Genomic DNA, 26539 nt, shown 5'->3' on the forward strand with positions numbered 1-26539 from the left:
GTGTCACACTGAAAATAAAACATTTCCTGCAGGACATACAGCAGCTTATAAGTATGGGAAGATATAATATAAGTAAATTACAAATCTATATAACTTTCTGATATTAGTTGATTTGAAAGAAAAAGATTTTTGCTGGATAATCCCTTTAACAGACTGGGTACTTCTGTAGACAGCCATGTAAACTCCAGCTTTACCTGGCTATTATCGATGCTGCTTGTAAAGACAGTGCTTCCAACAATGATGTCGTTTTATGGAATTGCAATTTATGTAACTCTCTAACGATTCCAAACCAGAGCTTTACTGTCTATGAAAATAGCTGACATCAAAATTATACAAAGCACGGAGGGGAAGGCTATATTATTTTGTACTGAGATCTGTAAGGTTTGCTTAGCAACTGTAAAATAGTGCTGACACTCCCTGCCAAGAGCTGACACATCCCAGGACTGGATACCATACACATATACAACATACTGTACTTAGCAAGGAACATCACAATGGACAATATCCATTGTCTTGAAATGCTAGGGTACCTGATCCTAAAGGATACACTTCCCACCTTGTTAAACTTTTTATTGTGGGTAACTTTGACTTTATTATTACATGTAGTAATGCTGTGTTTACACGGAACGATAATTCGTCCAATCGAACGATTAACAATTTCGAAGTAACAATATGTTTTTTATACGATCAGCGTTTAGACGGAACAATATATCATTTGGAAAAATTGTTATTGCGATCGTTTTAAGATCGCTTAAGCCCATCTCACACATAGGGTGAATCTTTGAAAGACTGCTTACACGAAGCGATCTGCGAATTTTTAACGAACGACCATGTTGAAGGATCAAAATGAACGATTTCTCGCTCGTCGCTTGATCGTTCGCTGTGTTTACACGAGCCGATTAGCGCTCAAATGCGATCGTTATCGCGAATATTCAAACGATAATCGTTCCGTGTAAACGGACAATAATCCTAAACAATTCCAATAGTCTGGCACACAGCTGAAACCAATGCCAGAAGTCTGAGCAGAGAGGACAAAGGAGAAAACTCAGTATATATAAATTACAATCCACAAAATTAAAGGGATTTTCCCAGAATCATCATTTAACATCTGTTCACATGACAGATATTCAGTATCTGCCCTCTAGTCCCATAGACTTTCAATGAAGCAGCAGCGCCCATGCTCAACCAGTAGTAAAGTACTCATGTAGTAAAGCGGACCCCATTGCTGTGATTTGTGGGGGTCTCAAGTGATCAGACACTTTTCCTGTCCATAAAATGTAGATTTTGTTGCAGATTTACTGTGGATCTCATCACTATACACAGAAAGTAGTGAAATCAATCATAAATCCACAAGATAATGGGCATGCTGCGGCTACCAATCTGCAGGGAAATTTCAGTTCTGATCCATGTACATCCTTTTCTACAGCCCCTACTCACTGAAGTGCTGCCCCCGGCACATGATCACATAAGTCCCTAATGGTAAATACAGTCCTGGGTAAGATCCAGTGAATATAGCACTTGGAGTCGAGCTCTTACCTGCAGTAATAGTCAATCTCCCATGTATTATACCCTTCTCTTAATATAACACTGTGGACTCAGCAACCAAGGTATCACAATTCTATACAGGGTGCATGTTCCAGCCACCAACCTGTTGTGGGATGAGATGTTCCTGTATGGGCCACCCTGCACACCTGCTATACAGTATGTCATAAGGTGACTATGTATTGCTGCCACTCCCATAACACATATTAACTTTTCTCTGACACATTGCAGTGAATGATACACAGATCACCTGCTAAGGAGGAGTAGGTGCAAAGTATGTATATTAGGTTGGTTAGTTCATAGATGAGCCTATATAGTAGTGCTCAGGCTGTCAGCTCCCCCACCACCCTGGCTGCACCTGCTAAGCTTTGCTGGGCGGCCGTTATTGCACTCACCTGACAGGGGCGCTGGTGTGGCGGACAGGCGGCTGCAGGGAGACGCTCGGCTCCCGGGTGCAGCAGTGCAGATCGCTGTGTGCGGCTCCTGTAGTCTTCATGATCGCTGCCCGACCCCTTTTTTCCCTGGGTCTCCAGCCTCAGCGCTATCCCTCCTCCTCCCGGTCTCCTCCTCCTCCTGACCTCACCGGGCCCACTCCCTCTCACCGCCCACTCCATAGCCAAACACTGACTCACGGCAGGAGCAGCGCCCAGCTCTGTGCCCGCAGGAGACAGGTGCCAGCTGCTGATTCATGCCGGTCACGGTGGGCACACTCTGCCCTGCGGACATCTTACTCTCTGCCATTCAGATTGATGGTCCTTATCATATATTACATGTAGAGACTGTGCCCCTGGCATATGTGGGGTGTTATACAGACTGTGCCCCTGGCATATGTCGGGTGTTATACAGACTGTGCCCCTGGCATATAATGTGGGGTGTTATACAGACTGTGCCCCTGGCATATGTGGGGTGTTATACAGACTGTGCCCCTGGCATATGTGGGGTGTTATACAGACTGTGCCCCTGGCATACGTGGGGTGTTATACAGACTGTGCCCCTGGCATATGTGGGGTGTTATACAGACTGTGCCCCTGGCATATGTGGGGTGTTATACAGACTGTGCCCCTGGCATACGTGGGGTGTTATACAGACTGTGCCCCTGGCATACAAGGTGGGGTGTTATACAGACTGTGCCCCTGGCATATTTGGGGTGTTATACAGACTGTGCCCCTGGCATACGAGGTGGGGTGTTATACAGACTGTGCCCCTGGCATACGTGGGGTGTTATACAGACTGTGCCCCTGGCATATGTGGGGTGTTGTACAGACTGTGCCCCTGGCATACGTGGTGGGGTGTTATACAGACTGTGCCCCTGGCATACGAGGTGGGGTGTTATACAGACTGTGCCCCTGGCATACGAGGTGGGGTGTTATACAGACTGTGCCCCTGGCATATAAGGTGGGGTGTTATTCAGACTGTGCCCCTGGCATACGTGGGGTGTTATACAGACTGTGCCCCTGGCATACGTGGGGTGTTATACAGACTGTGCCCCTGGCATACGAGGTGGGGTGTTATACAGACTGTGCCCCTGGCATATGTGGGGTGTTATACAGACTGTGCCCCTGGCATACGAGGTGGGGTGTTATACAGACTGTGCCCCTGGCATATGTGGGGTGTTATACAGACTGTGCCCCTGGCATACGAGGTGGGGTGTTATACAGACTGTGCCCCTGGCATACGGGGGGTGTTATACAGACTGTGCCCCTGGCATACGAGGTGGGGTGTTATACAGACTGTGCCCCTGGCATACGTGGGGTGTTATACAGACTGTGCCCCTGGCATACGTGGGGTGTTATACAGACTGTGCCCCTGGCAAACGTGGGGTGTTATACAGACTGTGCCCCTGGCATACGAGGCGGGGTGTTATACAGACTGTGCCCCTGGCATACGAGGTGGGGTGTTATACAGACTGTGCCCCTGGCATACGAGGTGGGGTGTTATACAGACTGTGCCCCTGGCATACGAGGTGGGGTGTTATACAGACTGTGCCCCTGGCATACGAGGTGGGGTGTTATACAGACTGTGCCCCTAGCATATGAGGTGGGGTGTTATACAGACTGTGCCCCTGGCATATGGGGGGTGTTGTACAGACTGTGCCCCTGGCATATAAGGTGGGGTGTTATACAGACTGTGCCCCTGGCATACGAGGTGGGGTGTTATACAGACTGTGCCCCTGGCATACGAGGTGGGGTGTTATACAGACTGTGCCCCTGGCATACGAGGTGGGGTGTTATACAGACTGTGCCCCTAGCATATAAGGTGGGGTGTTATACAGACTGTGCCCCTGGCATATAAGGTGGGGTGTTATACAGACTGTGCCCCTGGCATATAAGGTGGGGTGTTATACAGACTGTGCCCCTGACATAACCAGGTGTGGTGTCATACAGACTGTGCCCCTGGCATACGAGGTGGGGTGTTGTACAGACTGTGCCCCTGGCATACGAGGTGGGGTGTTGTACAGACTGTGCCCCTGGCATATGAGGTGGGGTGTTATACAGACTGTGCCCCTGGCATAACCAGGTGTGGTGTCATACAATGTTATTGATCAGTTGTCAGTGTCCTTTTACACTTCCCTTTCTGGAGTTTCTAAGGCACACAGTCATATAAGATTTGATTAGAAGAAATTATCATGTTCCCTTTAAATAAGGTTTTCATTGCAGCAAGTTTTTCTGTATAAAGTGGAGACTGATGGCGCAGTATATGTGCAGAGTTTGCATCATTCTGTATATAGGGAGTATGAGTGCAGCAGAGCGGAGCTTCTCATTTGTCCTCTTCTGCTCTGATATCCCAATGTGCTACCAGGGACCCAGCTAATGTCTCATGGCCCTGGTACAAGAGGGCAGCTTGGCCCCCCACCCCCATAGGCAATGCCAGGCCACTTCAAGCCCCACTCCCAATCACAACCCACTTGTCATGGCAGCCACTAGTCTAGTGAAGGCATTCACACCTGCCACAATTTTGCGTCAAAGGTACAATGTATAGGAGCTGAGCTGCAGTAAAGCCACTATTCCACGGGGCAACTATAAGGAGCAAACGAGCGCTGACAGCGTTCCCCACTCGCTGCCACCACTATTCCACGCGGCAGCAGCAAGCGGGTGAGTCCGGGGAGGTGCAGGGGGGCTGCCCGGGTGATCACTGATCGTCCGGGCAGCCCATAGCATACAGCAGTGGTCTACTGACGCCGCTTCTATTCCACGGAGCGACGGCAGCAGATTGTTGCTGTATGAGTCGTTTGTTTTTTAACATGTTGAAAAACAAACGACTGCAACGATCAGCAACATGAACGATTTCAGCTGATCGTTGCCTTCTATTCCATGGGACGATTATCGACCGTAACGGCCGATAATCATTCCGTGGAATAGGGCCTTAAGTGGGTTCACCCTTTGTTTTTGCACTTTTTTTTTCTTAAAAAATGGATATGTTTGCGTGCCTCTGTTTTCATACGTTTTTCCGTTGACTTCCATTATGCATCAGTTTTTTGCAAAAAAAACGAATGAAAAAAAAAAAACGCAGTATGAACCCAGCCTTACTCAGCATAGCCACTACATAGGGAGGGAAGCCACTAGCTTTTTGCCAAGTTCACAGTGCAGACTCTATGGGAGAGTGTGCGCTCCTCCGCTGCCGCCTCTCCGCTCATAGAAGTCACATGTCACTTCTTTGAGTGGAGAGCCGGGGGAGCACACGCTCTCCCATAGACGGGCAATGACACACTGAGCTAGGCGAAATTTTGCGGCGGAAAGTTCTGCTGCGGAATTCCGCCTGATTTGCTCAGTGTGAACATACCCTTATACCTACATGCAAAGACATATATTTACACATGTAGACTAGGAGTAAGGGCCCTATTACACCAACAGATTTATCCGACAGATTTTTGCAGCCAAAGCCAGGAATGGACTGTAAACAGACAACTGAGATTTCTCATCTTTTCAAATCTGTTCCTGGCTTTGGCTGTAAAAATCTGTCAGATATCTGTTAGTGTAATAGGGCCCATACACAGTACATATGCGTCATATTAGGAGGCTGGGTGATTCTGGTCACAGGACTATGGAGTTTTCAGGTCTCTTTCAGGTCTGCCTGGCTAGACCCACAGAGAGTGTGACAGAGTACAAGCTCCCCCATCCTCTCTTCTCCTGACTCCTCTGCTGCCCAAGACATGGAGGCCAGAGCAGCATATAACAGGGGAGGTGAGAGGAGAGTAAGGGCCCTATTCCACCGGACGATTATCGTTCAAATTATCGTTAAATTGTTCTAATCTAAACGATAATCGGTTGAAATGCAGTTAACGACCGAACGAGAAATCGTTGATCACTTTATTAGACCTGGACCTATTTTTATCGTTGCTCATTCGCAAAACGTTCGCATTGAATAAGACGTCATTCGGTCGTTCGCAGTAGATACGAACGCAATAGCGAAGAAATAGCGAAGTAACAATTATCGTTCCATGGAAATGACTGAACGTTAATCATTACCGATTATGCGAACGATAATCGTCCGGTGGAATAGGGCCCTAACAGGCATGGGGAGCAGCTGTAGAACCCTCATTACACTGCCCTGCTCTCCTGCCCCACCCCACAGTAACAATACACTCACCTGCTGTCTCTGCTGCCTCTCAGACTCCTGAGGAAATGCTTAGACTGCGCCCCCTGCAGGCTGGGAGGAACCATCTGAGGTAAAGCTCTCCCTTCCCCTCACTGGTACGTCCCTGGGCACATGCAGCCTACTATTGCCTTAACTGTACAGCCTGGGGGAGGAGCCTGGGCCCTGATCAATACACACAGTGGGGGAGATTTATCAAACATGGCGTAAAGTGATACTGTCTCAGTTGCCCTTAGCAACCAATCAGATTCCACCTTTCATTTTCCAAAGAGCCTGTGAGGAATGAAAGGTGGAATCTGATTGGTTGCTAGGGGCAACTGAGACAGTTTCACGTTACACCAGTGGGTGGGAACTGGGCAATAGGAGCACAGACAGGTGGTAAGGGCCCTTGGCTGGCGGGCCTGGTTGCCATGGCGACACCACTGGTGCTCTCTATGGCTTTCCTTGCTGCAGTATTGCTCTATATATTATGTTATAGATTCCACATATCTCCTTGTCAGTTCTCCTAAACAAAACTGACAGTCAGTAACCCCGGCATTGGGTTACAGCCACAAATCCCAGCAGCAGGATCCATGACTAAAAATACCAGATATCTATAACGCAGTCAGTTGGGATAGGGACATAAATATTGCTCACAAACTGTAGTTACCATTATTGTAGTTGCCCCTCAGTTATTCGAGTGTATGTACGAAACCTTAGACAAAAAAAAAAGAATATGCGCACACCTCATAATGATGGGGCACGTAATCTGTCAAAAAACATGGAGACCTTCCTTAAAGCGGCTATCCAGCGCTACAAAAACATGGCCGCTTTCTTCCAGAGACAGCACCGCTCTTGTCTCCAGCTTGGGAAGGGTTTTGCTGCTCAGGTCCATTGAAGTGAATGGAGCTTAAATGCAAACCGCACCTGAACTAGAGACAAGAGTCGTGTTGTCTCTGAAAGAAAGTGGCCACGTTTTAGGAGCACTGGATAACTCCTTTAGGATGCCTTCACACGTACCGTATCGCTGCTTATTTCTCACACAAAACTCGCATCAAACTCGCATGAAAGTAGCTGCGTTTTTTGTGGTGTTGAACTTTCCTGTGAAAATCATATGAAAATCAAAATCGCTAGATCGTCAGGGCAGCCCATAGCATATAGCAGCGTCTGCTGCCTCCGCTCCTATTCCACAGAGCGATGGGAGCAGATCGTTGCTGTATCAGTTGTTTGTTCTGTAAAACAGATTGTAAAAATGCAGTGTGAACCCAGCCTTAGGCATCATGCACACTTCAGGAAAATCTCTTATCAGGATACCCAGATAGATTTCCTGACCCATAGGGTTCTATTGGGCATGGACACCCTTCAGGATTTTTCCTGAAGGGTGTCTGTGCCAGAAAATATAGAACATATAATTATTACATCTTTTCAGTGGCGTAGCTACCACGGTCGCAGCAGTCGCTGCTGCGACCGGGCCGCTACCAAGGGGGGGCCCGCGACGCCCCCCCTTGTCACTGCACTACCCCCACCCATTCCCTCTTGTGACCGCAAGCAGGGTTTTGCTTGCGGTCACAAGAGGGAGACTGGGACGGCCCCCGGCTGCCGAGCTCTGTGTGCGCCGGGGATGGTACTTTCGGCGCAGTGACCTCCGTGCCGGAAGTAACATCCCCGGTGCGCACAGAGCTCTATGGTTCATGTGCAGCCGGGGACGGGACAGAACCGGGAGCCGCGCGGCAGCCGACAGCCACACTGAGAAGGAGAGAGACACGGCACAGGAACGAGTTGTCAGGTGAGTGTGTTTGTTTTGTTTTGCACAGACTTGCACAGATTACAATGGGGGCAATCTATAAAGGGGATTATAAGGGGGTTTACAATGGGGGCCATCTATAAAGGGGTTTACAATGGGGGCCATCTATAAAGGGGGTTACAATGGGGGCCATCTATAAAGGGGGTTACAATGGGGGCCATCTATAAAGGGGATTACAATGGGGGCCATCTATAAAGGGGATTACAATGGGGGCCATCTATAAAGGGGATTACAATGGGGGCCATCTATAAAGGGGATTACAATGGGGTCATTTATAAGGGGATTACAATAGGGGCCATCTATAAAGGGGATTACAATGGGGGCATCTATAAAGGGATTACAATGGGGGCCATATATAAGGGGATTACAATGGGGCCATATATAAAGGGATTATAAAGGGGATTACAATGGGGACATCTATAAGGGGATTACAATGGGGGCCATCTATAAGGGTATTACAATGGGGGCCATCTATAAAGGGGATTACAATGGGGGCATCTATAAAGGGATTACAATGGGGGCCATCTATAAGGGGATTACAATGGGGGCCATATATAAAGGGATTATAAAGGGGATTACAATGGGGACATCTATAAGGGATTACAATGGGGGCCATCTATAAGGGTATTACAATGGGGGCCATCTATAAAGGGGATTACAATGGGGGCATCTATAAAGGGATTACAATGGGGGCCATCTATAAGGGGATTACAATGGGGGCCATATATAAAGGGATTATAAAGGGGATTACAATGGGGACATCTATAAGGGGATTACAATGGGGGCCATCTATAAGGGTATTACAATGGGGGCCATCTATAAAGGGGATTACAATGGGGGCATCTATAAAGGGATTACAATGGGGGCCATCTATAAGAGGATTACAATGGGGGCCATATATAAAGGGATTATAAAGGGGATTACAATGGGGGCATCTATAAGGGGATTATAAAGGGGATTACAATGGGGGCATCTATAAGGGGATTACAATGGGGGCCATCTATAAAGGGGATTACAATGGGGGCCATCTATAAGGGGGATTCTAAGGGGGATTACAATGGGGGCCATATATAAGGGGGATTATAATTGGGGCCATCTATAAGGGGGATTATAAGGGGGGCCATCTATAAGGGGAATTACAATGGGGGCCATTATAAGGGGGTTACATGGGGGCCATTATAAGGGGGATAACATGGAGGGCCATCTATAAGGGAGACTACATGGGGAGTGTATGCAATAGGGCATGTACTATAGTGGACCACACAGAGGGGGGGATATAATATAAGGGGGTCACATAGAGTCAGCCTACCCACTAAATGAGGGTGTAAACGGGCCAATACAGATGTGCATTGTGTAGAGAGATGAGGATGGTGACAAAGTGAGGAGCCTAATATGTCTGTCTGGCAGATTCTGTGGATTTGTGGCTCGGAGAAGTTCTCATAATGGCCCAGGACGGATGGAGAAGATGAAAAGGAAAGAACTCCGATCAGAGCAGACGTCCCCTGTGAGTCACCTGATGTAGCTGCACTGTAATGTATATGGTGTACAGAATCTGTATAGGGCTGGGTCTGTGATCGTGATCTGTGTACAGTGGATGTTATTCAGTAGCAGCTGCGGTGTTAGTCATTATGTGTTGGTATTAGTCAGTAGCAGCGGTGGTATTAGTCAGTAGCAGCGGTGGTGTTAGTCAGTATGTGGTGGTGTTATACAGTAGTGGTGGTGTTAGTCAGTAATAGCAGTGATATTAGTCAGTGTCAGCGGTGGTGTTAGTCAGTATGTGGCAGTGTTAGTATATGGCGGTGTTATTTGTTACTTGTTATCTGGTACTGTGTTTTATTGGATTTAGTATGCAGGATTTGGTCAGTAACAATGTGGTGGTTGTGGTGGGGCGTTAATATTTCCTTCCTCTATACTGGTATTATTGGTAATATTGGTCTCAGTATACAGGATTTGGTTAGTGACAGTATGGCGGTAATATATATGGTGATAATATTTCCCATATACTGGTATTATTGGTAATAACAGTCCTGAGATTTATAATATATATATATATATATATATATATATATATATATATATATACATATACCAATCGCTTGCACCAGGGCCCAAGAGACATTAGCTATGCCCCTGCATATATGGTTCTATAAATGTTTGGAATTCCTACACAGATGTTCCATAGGGGTCTATAGAGGCAACCAGGAACTGGACTCTTTTCTGGATGTGCTGCTAGCCAGCCCGGGTGCTGATGCTGGCACTTTAACTGTATGCGCTTCTATTAAGGCCTGCCTCAGGATGATGTTCACATAGACATAGAGCTGTGAATCACACCCATAGGGACCGTGAGTAGTCGGACCAGAGGAAAAAAGTAGAAGTAAGTTTTCTGGGTATACCTGTCAGGCAGCCAGGCTATACTGATACGTTCGTAAAGTGTGTTATGTGATTAATTACAGTGGATTAGGTGATTGGTTCACTTTAAACAATCATATTGCGAAAACGTGAAAGTTCTCTTTGAGACAGCATCCGTAGCAATGTTTCCTTTAGAGACACATGCAGAGAAGTCTGGGGGCCCATATGAACAATCAAAATGGGGCTCTCTTGCCAGTGCTATGCCCTCTACCCGCCCCCCCAGGCCCCCCCCCCACCGTTTGCCCAGATGACAGCTATTGATGTTTATAGCTAGCTTTACTTTTCTGTGGGTATCTGCCAGGAGGGGAACAGGCTTACACTGGCATAGGTATAGGGGCCAGCCTTGGCCTTGGCTTTCACTTATAGTACACAGTACAGTTAACCGGGCGTAATAGAATGTATTATGTGTTGATGCTGGGCAGCATTTTATAACACGTTTCCAGGCCCCCTATAATTGTAGAGGTCAGCCAATATGCCACTGCGTTATAGTACATCCAATCAGGTGGCAGAATGTCAAGTAGCTTTGTTCTTCTGATGGCTTTGTCTCTAGACAACCTCCTTAACTATTCATGCTTTCAGTTCATTTAATAGATTACTTGTTTCACTTCAGATCTTAAATTTGTCACCGACTATTTTATTTATGAAACAGTGATATAACAATGACTTGATTCATTACATTTGATGATGTTATAATGGTCAGAATACTCTTTTCCCTTACCGAAACGGTTACAATGAAAAATAGTATTTGACTTTCTGTTCTATAGAATCTAGTAGTGCAGCGTTTACACAGAGCGATAATTCGGCCGATCGTACGATTAACGATTTCGAAGTAACACATTTTTTTTTATAACGATCAGCGTTTAGACGGAATGATATATCGTACGGAAAAATCGTTTACGATCGTTTTGCGATCGCTTAAGCCTATCTCCACATAGGTTAAATCGGTGAACGACTGTTTACATGGAACGATCTGCAAATTTTTTGCAAACGACCAACGACGATTTGAGAACATGTTCAAAGATCAAAATGAAAGATTTCTCGCTCGTCGTTTGATCGTTCGCTGCATTTACACGTACGATTATCGTTCGAATTCGATCGTTATCGTGCAAATTTGAACCATAATCGTTACGTGTAAACACAGAATAAGAGTGGCCAATCACAGTTCTGCAATAAAGGGAAACTAACAGCAGGTTAGAAGAATCTTACCTGCCGATATCTCCCTATAGCTCACAGGACCGGCCTTCCCAGTGGATATTAGCAAAGCAGGGTGTATGGGGTATTCCCACCCCTGTTGCACCAAACACCTAAGTAGCATGAGGATTAAACTGCTAATAGCACAAAAACAGCGCAGAGGATGAAGGTAACAAAATTACCTTCATCCTCAGCACCCTGTGTGCTATAGGGGGATATCAGCAGGTTCGATTCCTATAACCTGCTTTAGTTTCCCTTTGATAGTAGGGGTTAGAAATGAAGCCCTTCTTTTGATTGGCGCTCTGCTCATCAAGCCCGCAGCCTTTCAGTGCTGCTCTGCTCCCTGCCATTCCTCCCAGGATGCCAGAAAAAGCTAGATCCAATCCTGGAAAACTTCTCTCAATTTCCCAGGATTGGATCCAACTTTCCCCAGCAACCGGGATGGAGCGGCAGGGAGTGGAGCAGCGCTGAAAGGCTGCAGGCTTGATGAGCGGAGCCCTGATCAAACGAAGCACTCCGCTCATCTCTAGTAGGGGTATATAGTCACAATGCTGTGTATCACTTTAATAAATTAAGGATAAATTAAGCTGATCTAGATGGGGCAATTTCTCTCATGATTGAACCATGTGACAGGTGTAATATCTACGGTGCTTAAAGGGTTTTTCATGGATTGAGAAAAAATTGCCAGGAAGTGGGAGGGTAAATAAAAAAAAGAAAAAACTTACACTCACCTCTCCAGTTTCAGGGACATCACTGCTCCAGAGTCTGGTGATGTACAGCAGGCCCGTGCACAGTGAGCAGTTATGTCAGCAGGACACTTCTACTGGGGACTCTGGACTCAAAGCAACTTTATTTTTTTATTTTTTTTTTACCCTCCCACACCCTGCCCCATGGCAATGATCTTTTCTGAGACCAGCCGTTCTGTGACCCGGACAGGTTACAGAAAGGCCGGTCTCATACTAAGTGTGAACATGTACACAGCAACCAATTACAGCTCAGCTTTCATGTCTTCACAAGCTCTGTTAAAGGATACTCCAGTGGAAATCTTTTTCTTTCAAATCAACTGGAAAGCTATATAGATTTTTCTCAAATCCTCCCATACTTATCAGTTGCTGTATGCCTTGCAGGAAGTGGTTTATTCTTTCCAGTCTGATGCAGTGCTCTCTGCTGCTACCTCTGTCCATGTCAGGAACTGTCCAGAGCAGTAGAGGTTTTCTATGGAGATTTGCTACAGCTCTGATCTCGGACAGAGGTGGCAGCAGAGAGCACTGTTTTAGACTGAAAAAAATAAACACCACTTTTTGCAAGACATACAGCAGCTGATAAGTACAGTAATACTTAATAATAATACTTAATAATAGTAATAAGTACAGTGATAAGCAGCTGATAAGTACTGGAGATTTTTAAATAGAAGTACATTACAATTCTATATAACTTTCTGAAATCAGTTCATCTGATAGAAAAATATTTTTGCTGGAGTACTTCTTTAAACTGAAAGCTCAGCTGTGATTAGTTACTGTGGGTAAATCGGTGGGCACTTTTTCCTATTCCCTACAGGTGTCTATAGACCATAAAAAAAACACTGCAGGTCAGCATTCTTTTTTCACTGATTCCTGACTCGTAGCCCGACGTGGGGACAAAAACGAGATGTGAACGTACCCTTAATGATACGAAGCTAAGGGTCCTATTCCACGGGCCGAGCAGGGCCCGATCAACGATGTAAACGAGCGCCGATCTGCTAGATCGCCGCTCGTTTACTGGGCCTATTTCACGGCCCGATGATCGTTGAGCGAGGGCTGCAGGGACATCGTTACCGATGTACTTGCAGCCCTTGCAGCAATACATTACCTGTCAGGTCTTCTCCTCCGCTCTGTCTTCCTCCACGGGTCCCGCGCGCTCTAGCTTCAGAATGGCCTGTTAGCTGACCGGCCACTCAGCCAATCACAGGCCGCGGGGGTCCCGGCCTGTGATTGGCTGACCGCTCCGTCAGCTGACAGGCCATTCCGAAGCTAGATGGCGCGGGACCTGGGGACGAAGATAGAGCGGAGGAGAAGACCTGACAGGTAATGTATTGCTGCTGCTTCTTCTCAAATCGCCGGTCGCCCACCGCACACCGCTATTCAACTGCAGCGATGCGCGGTGGGGGAACGATGATTTTAGGTCTGGCCCTAAATGAACGATCAGCCAATGACACGATCATCGGCTGATCGTTCTATTCCACCGAACGATAATCAGCCGATCGGGCCAAATGGGGCAATAATACTGTGGAATAGGGCCCTAAAGTTTATTCTGATAGATATTAGCATTAGAATAGATATTAAACTTGGGGAGGCAGCGTGTGTCAGCAGCTGTGCAGCCACAGCACAGTGAAGCAGAGTGAACGGTGATTGATAGTTAAAGAGACTCTGTTCTTTATGCTGTCTTATCTCAGGGTAGAATAAAATATTGACAGAGAAGCTGAACAGGATGATGTATCACTTACATTATTCTGTGCAGCTGATCCAGAGATCTCCTCCTGAATAACATAGATATTAAGTAGTCCCCTCCATTATGTGCATGAGCCCAGTAGTCCAGGATCTTCATGAGACAAAGAAAACTCCGCCCACCAGGGGGGGAGGGGTGTGGTAAGAATCCTATTCTCCTGCATATTAGGAGAACGGCTGAACAAAATAATGTAAGTAATACACCAATCTGTTTATATCACTAGTTTATGCTGCCCTCATTTAAGGCACCATAAACCCACCGATAGATTCCCTTTAACGTCTGCTTGATTTTCCTGCAGCTGCTGCTTTACTGACGCAGGCTGCTTCCACTTGTCTGATATCTGTTCTAAGGCTAACATGTATAAGAATAGACATTAGGGGAAGCTCTGTACCCCTAACACTGCATGCTGACCAACATTTTTGTAAGTCTGTGTTAGGCTGGTTTCTCGGTGATTGGCTGAGTGGCCGGTCACTGCAGAGACGGCCTCAGAAGCTTCATCGGTGGTTGCGGTGAGTCGGGAAAAGCCAGAATAACACCGGGGAGCCGTTGTCTTTATTATCTCTTTACACTATAGAGCGACCCTGTTGTGGTACACCGATATCCTCAGCATGCTCCCGAGCTCTCATAGGCCCCAGGCCTAAAACAGCTAGTGCCTTACAAGAAAAAATGCCAAGGTAGGGATCTAGTGGAGCTGAGTAAATAGATGCAGTTGAAAGTGGCACTTGTATGAGGGTCTGGGGCAGACTCCGTGTCCCCCTGGGCTCTCTGACTACAGTTGTCATGACCCTGAGCGGATATCACCATTAATGCATTAATTTCTGTAGACCACCTAAGGTACCAGGTAGTATCTGCTACACACCTTCAATAGATGCTGGAACCCTCAGCTGGCAGCTGTTTCTTCTGTTTCTTATATAATTTGATCAAACCATATTGCCCCATGTACCACGTGCCAGTCTCCTGAGCCAAATGAGCAGGATACACCTGTGCTCACATGTCTAGTACCTCCTATTTTTCCCATTCTACCTTCAGCAGTAATGGTGAGTACAAGACCACATTCACACTTGTGTTGTTTGGCGGCAGCTTTTTCCGCTGGTGGTTCCTGCTGGGTTTGGGGGGGGGCACTTTGGGTTTGGTCCTGTGACATTGGGGTTGCAGGGCCATTCTATGGCCCCCCTTCCCTGTTTGTGCATGCTTTGCGGGGTTGACGGTCGCTGACCGACACAGTGTGGAGTTAGTGTAAGGACCCATGTAAACCAGGAGACCGGCACGTGGTACATGGGGCAATATGGTTTGATCAAATTATATACCAACATCCTGGCGTTCGTTTTTAAATATAGCCGAGTGGCATTAGTATCAGCCATAGGTGGGATGTGCAACAACTCCTTTCTCTCCATGTCGTATTTTACAGGAATAGTATTATTAATCCTTTCCGCTTATGGTATTGTGTGTGATAAAGTACACATATAAAGGTGTCAAAGCATCAGAGCATATTGTATTTTTCTTGGTGGCCATCAATGTTTTTAGATGCCCCCCCCCCCCCCCCCCATGTAAACATCCTGCTGTCCCTGAAGTCTTTCTGTACTGATTGCATAACCTTCATTGTGGAGAATGATCTAGAAATAGAAGAGAGTAGACTAGAAGAGGCTCTTTAGACTTGAATAGCGATTACACATATTTTCAGTAAAAAGGGTGTGTAAAATAGTCTAAGTATGTAGCATACTCCTGACAGAGTTCATTGCTCAAAAAGAAAAAAAAAACCTGTGAGGAGGAAGCATTTGGGTAAGGTTCCCTAGGCACACTCCTTGTGTAATATGTGAAAGTGAAAAGTAAACAAAATAGTTTTCTGTCACATGTTATACTTACCTAATCATGTGTGGGGGCAGTAAGGATGAGGGATTACTGATCTCTGATCCACACTTGGTGCTGATTTAGTGCAGAATTAGAGGGGAACTCTTGTTTCTGGTGTCAGAAAGTTATACAGATTTGAAATTTACTTCTATATAAAAATTTCAAGTCTTCCAGTACTTATCAGCTGCTGTATGTCCTACAGGAAGTGGTGTTTTATTTTCAGTCTGACACAGTGCTCTCTGCCGCCACCTCTGTCCATGTCAGGAACTGTCCAGAGCAGAAGAGTTTTTCTATGGGGATTTGCTGCTGCTCTAAACAGTTCCTGACATGGACAGAGGTGGCAGCGGAGAGCACTGTGTCAGACTGGAAGGGATGCACCTTTGCCCCTAGTAAGAAATCACATAATAGCATCATTTATGTGTCAGTTCACTATCAGGTCTCTTATGCACAGTACAGATGGATGTATGATGACAGGGAGATTTATGAAACATGGTGTAAAGTGAAACTGGCTCAGTTGCCCCTAGCAACCAATCAGATTCCACCTTTCATTCCTCACAGACTCTTTAGAAAATAAAAGGTGGAATCTGATTGGTTGCTAGGGGCAACTGAGCCAGTTTCACTTTACACCATGTTTGATAAATCTCCCCCATGGAGTCCCCTACAGCTGGGTAATAAGGAGCTGCAAGGACTCCATGAGGTGCTATAAGATGCAATATTCTCTCCTGGATGGCATATAACACGGTGCTCACGGTGCATGAATCTGGTGGGAAAATACAGTATATATGACAGCCATCAGAATCACCTCAAGATTTTTTGAGTGATTTTTTGTTTTATTTTTGATTGAGTGAACCTCAAGCACACCCATTTTCATCCTGTGACTGTATCCATGTTTTCCAGACAGCCTTAGGGCGTGTTCAGCCACCGGTGATCAAATACCGCATGCTCCAGGTTCAATCAGATCTAGTTATTACATGAGTTAGGATTGCAATGAGAATACTACCTGAAAATAGAATAAGGCTATGCTCACACATAGTAAAATAAAGGTTCAATACGACCATAATTTTGAGGTAAGTACAGTCGTATTTTCAATATAATAATGTGCTCTATTAAAGGCGGAACTATAAGCGGGTTAGACTAGTCTAACCTGCTTATAGCCCCCTATTGCACAGGAGACATGGAGGAGGTAGGTATGTCTCTTATCTTCCTCCTCAGCGCTGTTCTGGTGCAGTTAGTAGTTTTCTCCACGGTCCGGTGAGACTTATAGGAGCACTGCCCGCCCCCATATTGCCGATCCGCACCGGAACGGCACAGAGGAGGGAAGACACATACCTTCCTCCTTGCGTCTCATATGCAATAGGGACATATCAGTAAGTTAGATTCGTGGAACCTTCTGATAGTTCCTATTTAAGGTCAGTGAGAAATTAACAGGCAGTTCACACACTGTATAGCAGGGGTCCTCAACTGGCGGACCGCGATCCAAATGAAGACCCCTGCTGTAGCTCAGTATACCTGGATACTGAGCTGCGCTGCTCCCCTCTGCACACTAACTATGAGCGCTTGTAACGAGTGATGATAGTTACCGTGCAGCAGCAGCACTGACAGAGAGGGAGCCATCGGCTCCCTCCCTGTTAGTCACTCTTGTGGCCGCAGTGGTCAGAAGACGCCGCTCTGTCCTGTCTCTGGTTTCGGCCCTCGAGTGACGTCACGCCAGCGCCAGGACAAGGGAAGAGCGGCCTCTTTTGACCGCTGCAGTGCAGACACAAGAGGGGAAAAGAAGAGGAGATGACGGACCCAGGTGAGTATTTTTTTTTTTTTATGTTATATGCTATAAGGGAGGGGGATCACACAGCAGGGGTGCTATATACTACTGGGGGAGCACAGGGGCGCTATATACTACTGGGGAGCACAAAACGGAGGTCTATATACACTGGTTTCGGCCCTCAAATGACGTCACTGAAGCGCCAGCGCCAGGTCATGGGAAGAGCGGCCTCTTTTGACCGCTGCAGTGCGGCCACAAGAGGGGAAAAGAAGAGGAGACGATGGACCCAGGTGAGTATTTTTTTTTTAATGTTATATGCTATAAGGGAGGGGGATCACACTACTGGGGAGCACAAACCGGAGGTCTATATACTACTGGGGAGCACACAGGGGGTCTATATACTACTGGGGAGCACAAAGTGGGGGTCTATATACTACTGGGGGAGCGCACAGGGAGCTATACACTACTGGGGGAGTGCACAGGGGGGCTATATACTACTGAGGGAGTGCACAGGGGGACTATATACTACTGGGGGAGCACACAGGGGGGCTATATACTACTGGGGTAGTGCACAGTGGTCTTTATATTACTGGGGGAGCGCAACACGTTTACTAATGATGTTCAGCTCGGACCTTCACCTGACAATAGACCCCGGTAAGTGGCCCTTCACTAAAAGTTGTTGAGTACCCCTGCTGTATAGAATAACAGCCGTATTTGATTACGACATCCAAATACTGAACATGCTCAGTATTTACCACTTCATGTGCAAAAATATAAAACTTTTTTTCACCTGTTCACACATTGTTTTATTTTAATTCAGAATGACTTTTATTTTACTGCATGTGACCTTAGCCTAAAGGTTAGAATCAGACATCCTCAATGTTTCACTTGTGAACAGTGAAAAATTGGTTAAACTTGGGAAGGACTAAAATAGCTTGCTGATAAAGCGTTTTTTCTTTTAGGCTTTCAACGTGTAAAGCTATTTTTAGCTGCCGCTTGGAATCTCTAATGGTGACAAATAATATCTCCGCTACCAGATCTAGTTCCCATGAAAATATTGCTAGAAATATTGTATCAGCAAATCCAGAAACCAGATCTTCATGGGGTAATGTCATTCTACATAGCCACTGTTTGACCATGCTAGAAATAGAAATAACACATGATCAACCATTCAGGTACTCAGACATCAGCAAATGTGAACACGTCCCCTCCATCTGTGCATTATTCACTCGATTAACGTCCTGTCTTTATACTTATAACACATATGGCAAGTGAGCACAAACTCCAAAATGTCTTCATTATTACTCTATGAGAAGGTCAAGAACATCTTGAATTAGAGGCTAGCACACTCGATTGTTAAACCGTTTTCTGATAGTATTATAATACGGCCGTTATTTGGAGGTAAATACAGTCGTATTTTCAATATTATAATGTGCTCCCTCACCTTCCAAATCATAGCAGATCCACTTCAGGCTGGGGCTTACATCAGGGGACAGGACTGTGGAGGTAATCTCTCCATAGCTGTAACCCCTCTCTCCCCGGACAGAGAGTGCTGCATGTATGTGCCCACATCTGCCCTGCTCATTCCTTCATGCTCCCTGCAGTCTCTGTCCGCCCTTGTGTTTCCCATCCTCTCCATTACTGTACAGTAACTTATAATATCACATATTCTGCTGTTTCTAAATCTTTGTTTTATTTGTTTTACATGTTATTCAGAATAAAAAAATATATAATTTTTGGGGTGTGGAACCAATTGTCTGCATTTCAATTATTTCTTATGGGAAAATTTGCTTTGCTTTAAGAGTGATTTGGATTACAAGTGCGGTCCTGGAACAAATTATGCTCGTAATCCAAGACACCACTGTATGTATGTATATATATATATATATATATATATATATATATATATATATTATCAATGCATTTGCTAGTTTGAATCCACACCAGGTCTCCATGGCCACTTGCACCTGATAAGGAAGGGGACTTTTTCTTTGTTGTTTCATGCTTTCTTTAAATACACACAACAAATAAAATTTGGTTCCCAGCTGACAGGTGAATGCTATGAAGACTTGCAATTCCTGCTTTCCCACAACTGAAAAGCTGATAGACGAGTTATTTCTGACATGTTAGTACAAGTAATAAAATGAACTTGTAAATTACAAACAGTAAAAAATCAAGCGCTTACACTGTACACCCCTCCAAGGAGGAAGCAGTGCGCACTACTCTTTCAGTCCTTTGTACAGTTAATGTAAATGTGGACAATGCTTTAGGAACCAGAGCTGTCGGACAGTGATCCTTCATCTGTTTTACAAGAATACGTGGCAGTACAGATTAGTGTCCAGATGTACTTTTCAGAATGACTGCATGAGTTGTGAACAGCAAGCAAAAGAACCTGTAGGAATCTTAAAGGGGTTGTCCAACGAAAATCTTATCTTTCAAATCAACTGGTGTCAGAAAGTTATATAGATTTGTGATTTACTTCTATTTAAAAATCTTCAGTTTTCCATTACTTATCAGCTGCTGTATGTCCTACAGGAAATGTCTTTTTATTTTTATACAGATACAGTGCTCTCTGCTGACATTTCTGCCCTAGACAGAAACGTTGCACAGTAGGAGAGGTTTCAATAGGAATCCCCTTAGAAAACCGCTCGAAACGCCCGTTTGTGGATTCCGTGCCAAAACCCGCCTGCTATTTTTTTCAATGAGAGGACTTGCGCACTTCTGCTCAAAGAATTGACATGCAAGACGGGGCCTCCCATTTAAACAGATAGCGGGCAGGATGTGGCGCAGAGTCTGTGGGCGGGGGTTCCGAGGGTCATTTCGGCGCCGATTCCGTAGTGTGAACGGGCCCTTACATTTAATTTTTGTGTATATATATATATATATATATATTCTCCATAGTACCCCTTTAATGAATTTCCTGCTAATGTATTGGTGCCTAGCACTGCAGGAGACCTTGAGAGGTCTTACACGGTCTATGCTTCAATAGGTCTGAACTGTTTTGGTGGCACGGGGAGGGCGTAAACAAAATGAGGTTTTAATGTTATGGCTGATTGGTGTATACTTATAAATATCTGTGAAAAAACTATTAGCGTCTTCTAAGTGCTGATTTAGGTAACTCGTCATTAACCGGCAATTAACAGGATCAGAGGGATATTACTAGCGTTAAAAATTAAGAGCTTCCTTGCTTAACAAGAAAACATTATGCGCTTGTGTTCCCCTCCCCCGTAATCAGTCATCTGTTTGGAGAAATCCTGGCATTGCTGCTACACAGGACTTGTGTATTAATATCTATAACCAAAGACTACAGATGTTTATACAATTCCTGAAAAGCATTACCGCTCCTCCCATTTGATAATTTCACAAGTTGATTATTGGCCGGGGGTACAATAACAAACGGTACTGGGACGCTGTTGCAGTCACTGATTGGCTGAGTGGTCAGTCCATAAGCCGGGACAGGCATTCTCTCCCAAGTCGTGACATCATCACAACTTGGGGGAAATGCCTTCCGGCAGGGGTCCTGGGGCCGGTCAGTTGGCACATCACGGGCACAGGGAGAGGTAAGCAATGCTTTACTCTAACACTCTCCCCTGCTCCTGCCGCCTGTCATATGCTTGCCAGGGCTGGACTTCTCCTTTAAAATCACTAATAGTAAGTAGGATGAGCTGCCCACAATGGTGTTAGTGAACGGCAGGGCAGTTTCTTGGGCATTTTGGCAACAGGGCGAATCTTGATAAAAGCCCCCCCCCCCCCCCCCCCCCCGGACGAGTTGAGCCCTAGGGAAGGAAGGGGGGGCTGTTTTATCAAGATTTGAGTTACTAGGAAGAAGCAGTGTGTGTATTACGGCATAGAGCGGTGTTGCACCCCTACCAATTATTTTCTACTGAATACAAAAACATCTGAACTACTACTACTAACACTAAAGTCACTAGAAATGTGGGTTGCCCCCTGTATGTAGGATCCCCTGCTGTACCTCCATATAGTAATAATGTCCCCTGCTGTACCTCCATATAGTAATAATGCCTCCTGCTTTGCTCCCATCTAGTAATAATGCCTCCTGCTGTGCCCTCCATATAGTAATAATGCCTCCTGCTGTGCCCTCCATATAGTAATAATGTCTCCTGCTGTGCCCTCCATATTGTAATAATGTCTCCTGCTGTGCCCTCCATATAGTAATAATGCCTCCTGCTGTGCCCTCCATATAGTAATAATGCCTCCTGCTGTGCCCTCCATATATTAATAATGCCTCCTGCTGTGCCCTCCATATAGTAATAATGCCTCCTGCTGTGCCCTCCATATATTAATAATGTCTCCTGCTGTGCCCTCCATATAGTAATAATGCCTCCTGCTGTGCCCTCCATATAGTAATAATGCCTCCTGCTGTGCCCTCCATATATTAATAATGCCTCCTGCTGTGCCCTCCATATAGTAATAATGCCTCCTGCTGTGCCCTCCATATATTAATAATGTCTCCTGCTGTGCCCTCCATATAGTAATAATGCCTCCTGCTGTGCCCTCAATATAGTAATAATGTCTTCTGCTGTGCCCTCCATATATTAATAATGTCCACTGCTATGTCTTCATATAATAATAATGTCCCCCTGCATTGCCCCACATATACTAATAAAGTCTCCCTGCATTGCCCCACATATAGTAATAATGCCCCCTGCATTGACCCACATATACAAATAATAATGTGCCCCTTGTATATATACAGTACTCTTTGCTATTTCTGTGTATGTGTGTGTATATATATATATATATACACACTACTCACTAGTCCTATATATACAGTACTCTCTGCTATGTTTGTATATATATATATATATATATATATATATGTACACTACGCACTAGTCCCCCCCCCCCCCCCCCCCCCCGAAAAAACCTCATCAATGCGCCTTCTGGAGGATTCCTCAAAGATCTGAATGGGTGATCCGTGCGGCGCTGAGGAGGGAGGGTGGCCACTGGACCTCGGAGCTGTCTCACTCACAAGTCTACGCCACCCTCTATCCTCGGCACCACACGCATCACCCATTCAGATCTCTGAGGCATCCTCCAACAGTGATGACGTCCTTGCGCCTGCTGGGGGATTCCTCCAACGAGTTATGCGGTGAGTGTGTGGTGGCCCGTCCCTTCTGGCCCTAGAAACGGCCATGGTGAAGGGCTGCACAAATGATCCAGCGACGCACAATGATCAAGCTATATACAGATTCCTTAAATGCTCTCCTACAAGATCAGCGCTCACATCCTGCAGCAGTCAGCTCAGTTTATGGTTTATATCTATGAATTATACTCAACAGATGACAATTAGAGATGAACTCCAGTCTGATCATTTAGCATTTGAATACTGGTAGCTGCAGTTGTATGCAGCCCAAGGGAGTCCAGAAAAACAAGGATACAGCCAGGGTCGGCTCCAGGTTTTTGTGGGCCCTTGGGCGATAAAGCCTCAGCGGGCCCCTTTGTATAGCACACCTCGGGGCACACCTAGCACACCTTGGGGCACACCTAGCACACCTCGGGGCACACCTACCAAATAAAGTTTGACAAAATACAGAAAAAAACCTAATTCAGTAACTCACAGGTGACGTCTTCTTTGGTCTGAGGCGATCGCTCTCCGTTTCCTCTCCATCTGGCCTGGACCACCATGATGATTTCTTCCAGCTGCAATTCATCTCTTCAGGACCTGTCAGACAAACATCTTAGACTCCGCACATTTTTCAGCAACTTCCTTCCCTTTTTCCCACCCATAGGCTTTCATACAGTAGTAACTCCACTGTTTGGTGTCATGTGTAGTAAAGTAAGGAGGTTTGTGGGTCCCGTGCTGTGCCCCCATATAGTAATAATGTCCCCATGCTGTGCACTCCATATAGTAATAATGCCCTCTGTCCCCATAGTAATGCCCCCTGCCCCCATAGTAATTCCCCTTAACACAAGAAAATAAAAAAATAAAATCATACTCACTAATTCGGGCAGGGGACGGGTCCTCTTCTCCCTTGTGTGCGCCTTGTGGATCCACCAGCAGGCGTGATGACGTCATCGCTCTGCGCCTGTTGGTGAGATCGCATCCATGCTAGAATGGACTAGAATGAAGTTGCTAGAAGGAGGTCCTCCCCCTGGAGTCTGTATTCTAGTCTGTTCACCATAGAGGAGGCCAGAATCGAGTTACAATCAGGAGACATTACATGAGGTATATTGGGGGGAACTACAACTCAGAGCGTGTCCAGCCTGTTATTATGGGAGATCAGAGGACATTACAGGAGGAGATATAATAGGACTACAACTCCCAGCATGTCCAGCCTGTTATTATGGGAGATCAGAGGACATCACAGGAGCAGATATAAGAGGAGTACTACAACTCCCAGCATGTCCAGCCTGTTATTATAGGAGATCAGAGGACATCACAGGAGGAGATATAAGAAGAGGACTAAAACTCCCAGCATGGCCAACCTGTTGTTATGGGAGATCGGAGGACATCACAGGAGGAGATATAAGAGGAGGACTACAACCCCCAGCATGGACAGCCTGTTATTATGGGAGATCAGAGGACATCACAGGAGGAGATATAAGAAGAGGACTACAACTCCCAGCATGGACAGCCTGTTATTATGGGAGATCAGAGGACATCACAGGAGGACTACAACTCCCAACATATCCAGCCTGTTATTATGGGAGATCAGAGACCATTACAGGAGGAGATATAGGAGAAGGACTAAAACTCACAGCATACAGAAGGGAGGTATAAGTGAGCCCCGCCCCCTCATGTCACATGACAATGATCACAGGTCCTTCATCCACCTGCATCCTCTCCCGTTCTCAGCCCCGCCCCCTTATGACGTCACCACAGGTCCTTCCCCAGTGCAGCAAACACGGCAGGTCCTTCCCCAGCCCTCCCCCGGACTTGGGGTCGGCAGCACCTGCCCCCCCCCCTCGGGTGTCGGTAATGCGGCGGGCGTCTGGCTCACTGCTCAGGCAAGTGTCGGGGGCCCCTTGAGCGGCCGTGGGCCCCGGCACTTGCCCGAGTATGCCGGGTGCTGACGCCGGCCCTGGATACAGCCTATGGCTATGTTTCCACCACATCTTATATTTGGCTATTTCATGCATAAAACAGCCGTGTTTTGGCACTAAAATGATGGCTGTCCAGAAAAACGGCCACAAAATGGCCAAAGAAAGACACTGTGTGAATATAGCCTATGGCTGTATCCATGTGTTCCCGGACTCCCTTGGGCTGCATCCAACTTCTTTAACCCCCGGTATTCAAATGCTGAACGATTGGACTCCAGTCGCGCTCATGCTCCAGTTGCGCTCATCTCTAATGATAATAAATGAGGAGAAGCCACCTGTAAATTTGCAGTAGCAGTAATTTTTTTTTTGTGATCAGTTCTTTTTTGCTTAGCATTAATGATGCTGATCAGTGTAAATTTGTTATCATTGTTTGGAGGCCACAGATTTCAGATCTCTGTTTCTACTAGTAGTGTGCATTGTAAAGCCTCATCCTAATCATATTAAAGTGTTATTGTATTAGGCAGCACGCCTGGTAAATCATACACAATGTTCTAGCTCTGTACCCAACTGTTTTGGTCACTGTGAAGCAGAACATCATTAATCAAGTCTGTGTCTTCCTGTAAAAACAGCTTTAATGGTACTGGTGGGTGTAGGAGCGTGGCACAATTTGGTTATCACTGTTGCTTTGTAGGACTGAACTCCTCTGCTTTGATCTGGGCAATATGTGTGTGGTGCCCTCTTGTTTGGTTGTAGCTGCCCTGCCGGTGAGCAGTGACAGGCGGCCTGTCACAGGTTAGCTGGAACAGCGTGACTCCACTGGTGTAGTGGTTGGCTGAGGTATAGCCTTGCCCTGTGTTCTTTCGTGACGCCAGTGCTGGTTGGCCACACAGGTATGGTGGCCAACATGCTTTTATTTATTTTTTGTGGGCTGGCTGTACCTTGTTCCCCTGCGGACAGTGACCTGCCGTGCTGTTGCGGGGTACCTTGGGCAATTGTCACAGTGGTCCGGAGTGGAATAGTGACCCACCCCGACTATTGGCACTGCCACCCACAGAAAGGGGAGATAACCCAAGGAGGTGATGATTACTGTGTCGGTGCTTAGTGAAGAACCACAGAGTCCCGTTAAAATAAATATAATCTTTTTTACTGTAAAGATACTTGGTACAGGAGAATACAGTATACTTTAGTCTTGATAAGTTACCTAATACTTTACAGATCGGTACTGAGAGTAGAAGGAGTGACACAGCCATGCTGACTCAGTTGTGTGATGAGAGGTAGAAAAGAAGATCAGAAGAGTAGAGAGGATGATGTCGAGAGAGTCCCAACCCAAGTAGTACTTTGCTCTGCTGGAACTTCGGAGGTAGAATAAGTAGAATACTTGAGAGTAGAGAGAATTCTTGTGCCCGTGTTTTGACTCTTTTGGTCTTTGCACCACCTATTGCCCACCAGTGTCGGGTGATACAAGCCCCAGACCTTGTTACCTGGGATGAGCAGAGTGGTCAGAGTCAGAGATAGAGTCAGAGAAAGAGTGCATAGGCTTCTAGCAACTTTGCTCTATTCAGATCAGTTTCTTTACTTCTTTGTGGATACTGTCCTGCACTGTGTTCCTCTTTGTCCACGGCATAGAGTTTACGTGTTCTCCGTCTGTTGTGTTGCTTTTTGAGTACTCGGTTTTCTTCCCACACCCCAAAAAGACACAGATAGGGTAACTAACTCTTGCATAGTTGAAAAATGGAAACTTAAAGTGACACTGTCATCGTAGAAAACTTTTGATCTGTTAAAAGTTTTGATCGGTCTGGGTCTGAGTGTTCACACTCATACTGATGGGGACGATGAGTGGGGAGAGGACCGTGCTGCAGCACATACGCTCCCCGTTCTGTGTCAGCATAATCAGTTGGGCTCCATAGACTTAGGCTCCATTCACA

At 46.1% G+C, this 26539-nt stretch overlaps 2 protein-coding genes across 6 annotated transcripts in view; both read right to left on the minus strand.

Annotated features, from left to right (window-relative positions):
• Nucleotides 1-6361, minus strand: part of SGMS2 (sphingomyelin synthase 2) — a 47424-nt gene extending 41063 nt beyond the window's left edge. For 2 of the 5 annotated variants that reach the window (XM_069978522.1, XM_069978526.1), the window contains exon 1: nt 6130-6361. The gene's annotated coding sequence lies outside the window, so the exon portion shown is untranslated. Of the gene's footprint in view, nt 1-1536; nt 1619-1648; nt 1853-1937; nt 2069-6129 lie in introns of those variants that run through there. The other 3 variants (XM_069978521.1, XM_069978523.1, XM_069978524.1) reach the window with 3 other exon arrangements.
• RPL34 (ribosomal protein L34) overlaps nt 1-26539 on the minus strand; it is a 463668-nt gene that overhangs the window by 427612 nt on the left and 9517 nt on the right. The gene's annotated exons all lie outside the window — the stretch shown is intronic.

The sequence above is a fragment of the Dendropsophus ebraccatus genome, chromosome 7 (assembly GCF_027789765.1).
Source record: "Dendropsophus ebraccatus isolate aDenEbr1 chromosome 7, aDenEbr1.pat, whole genome shotgun sequence".
Lineage (NCBI taxonomy): Eukaryota > Metazoa > Chordata > Amphibia > Anura > Hylidae > Dendropsophus > Dendropsophus ebraccatus.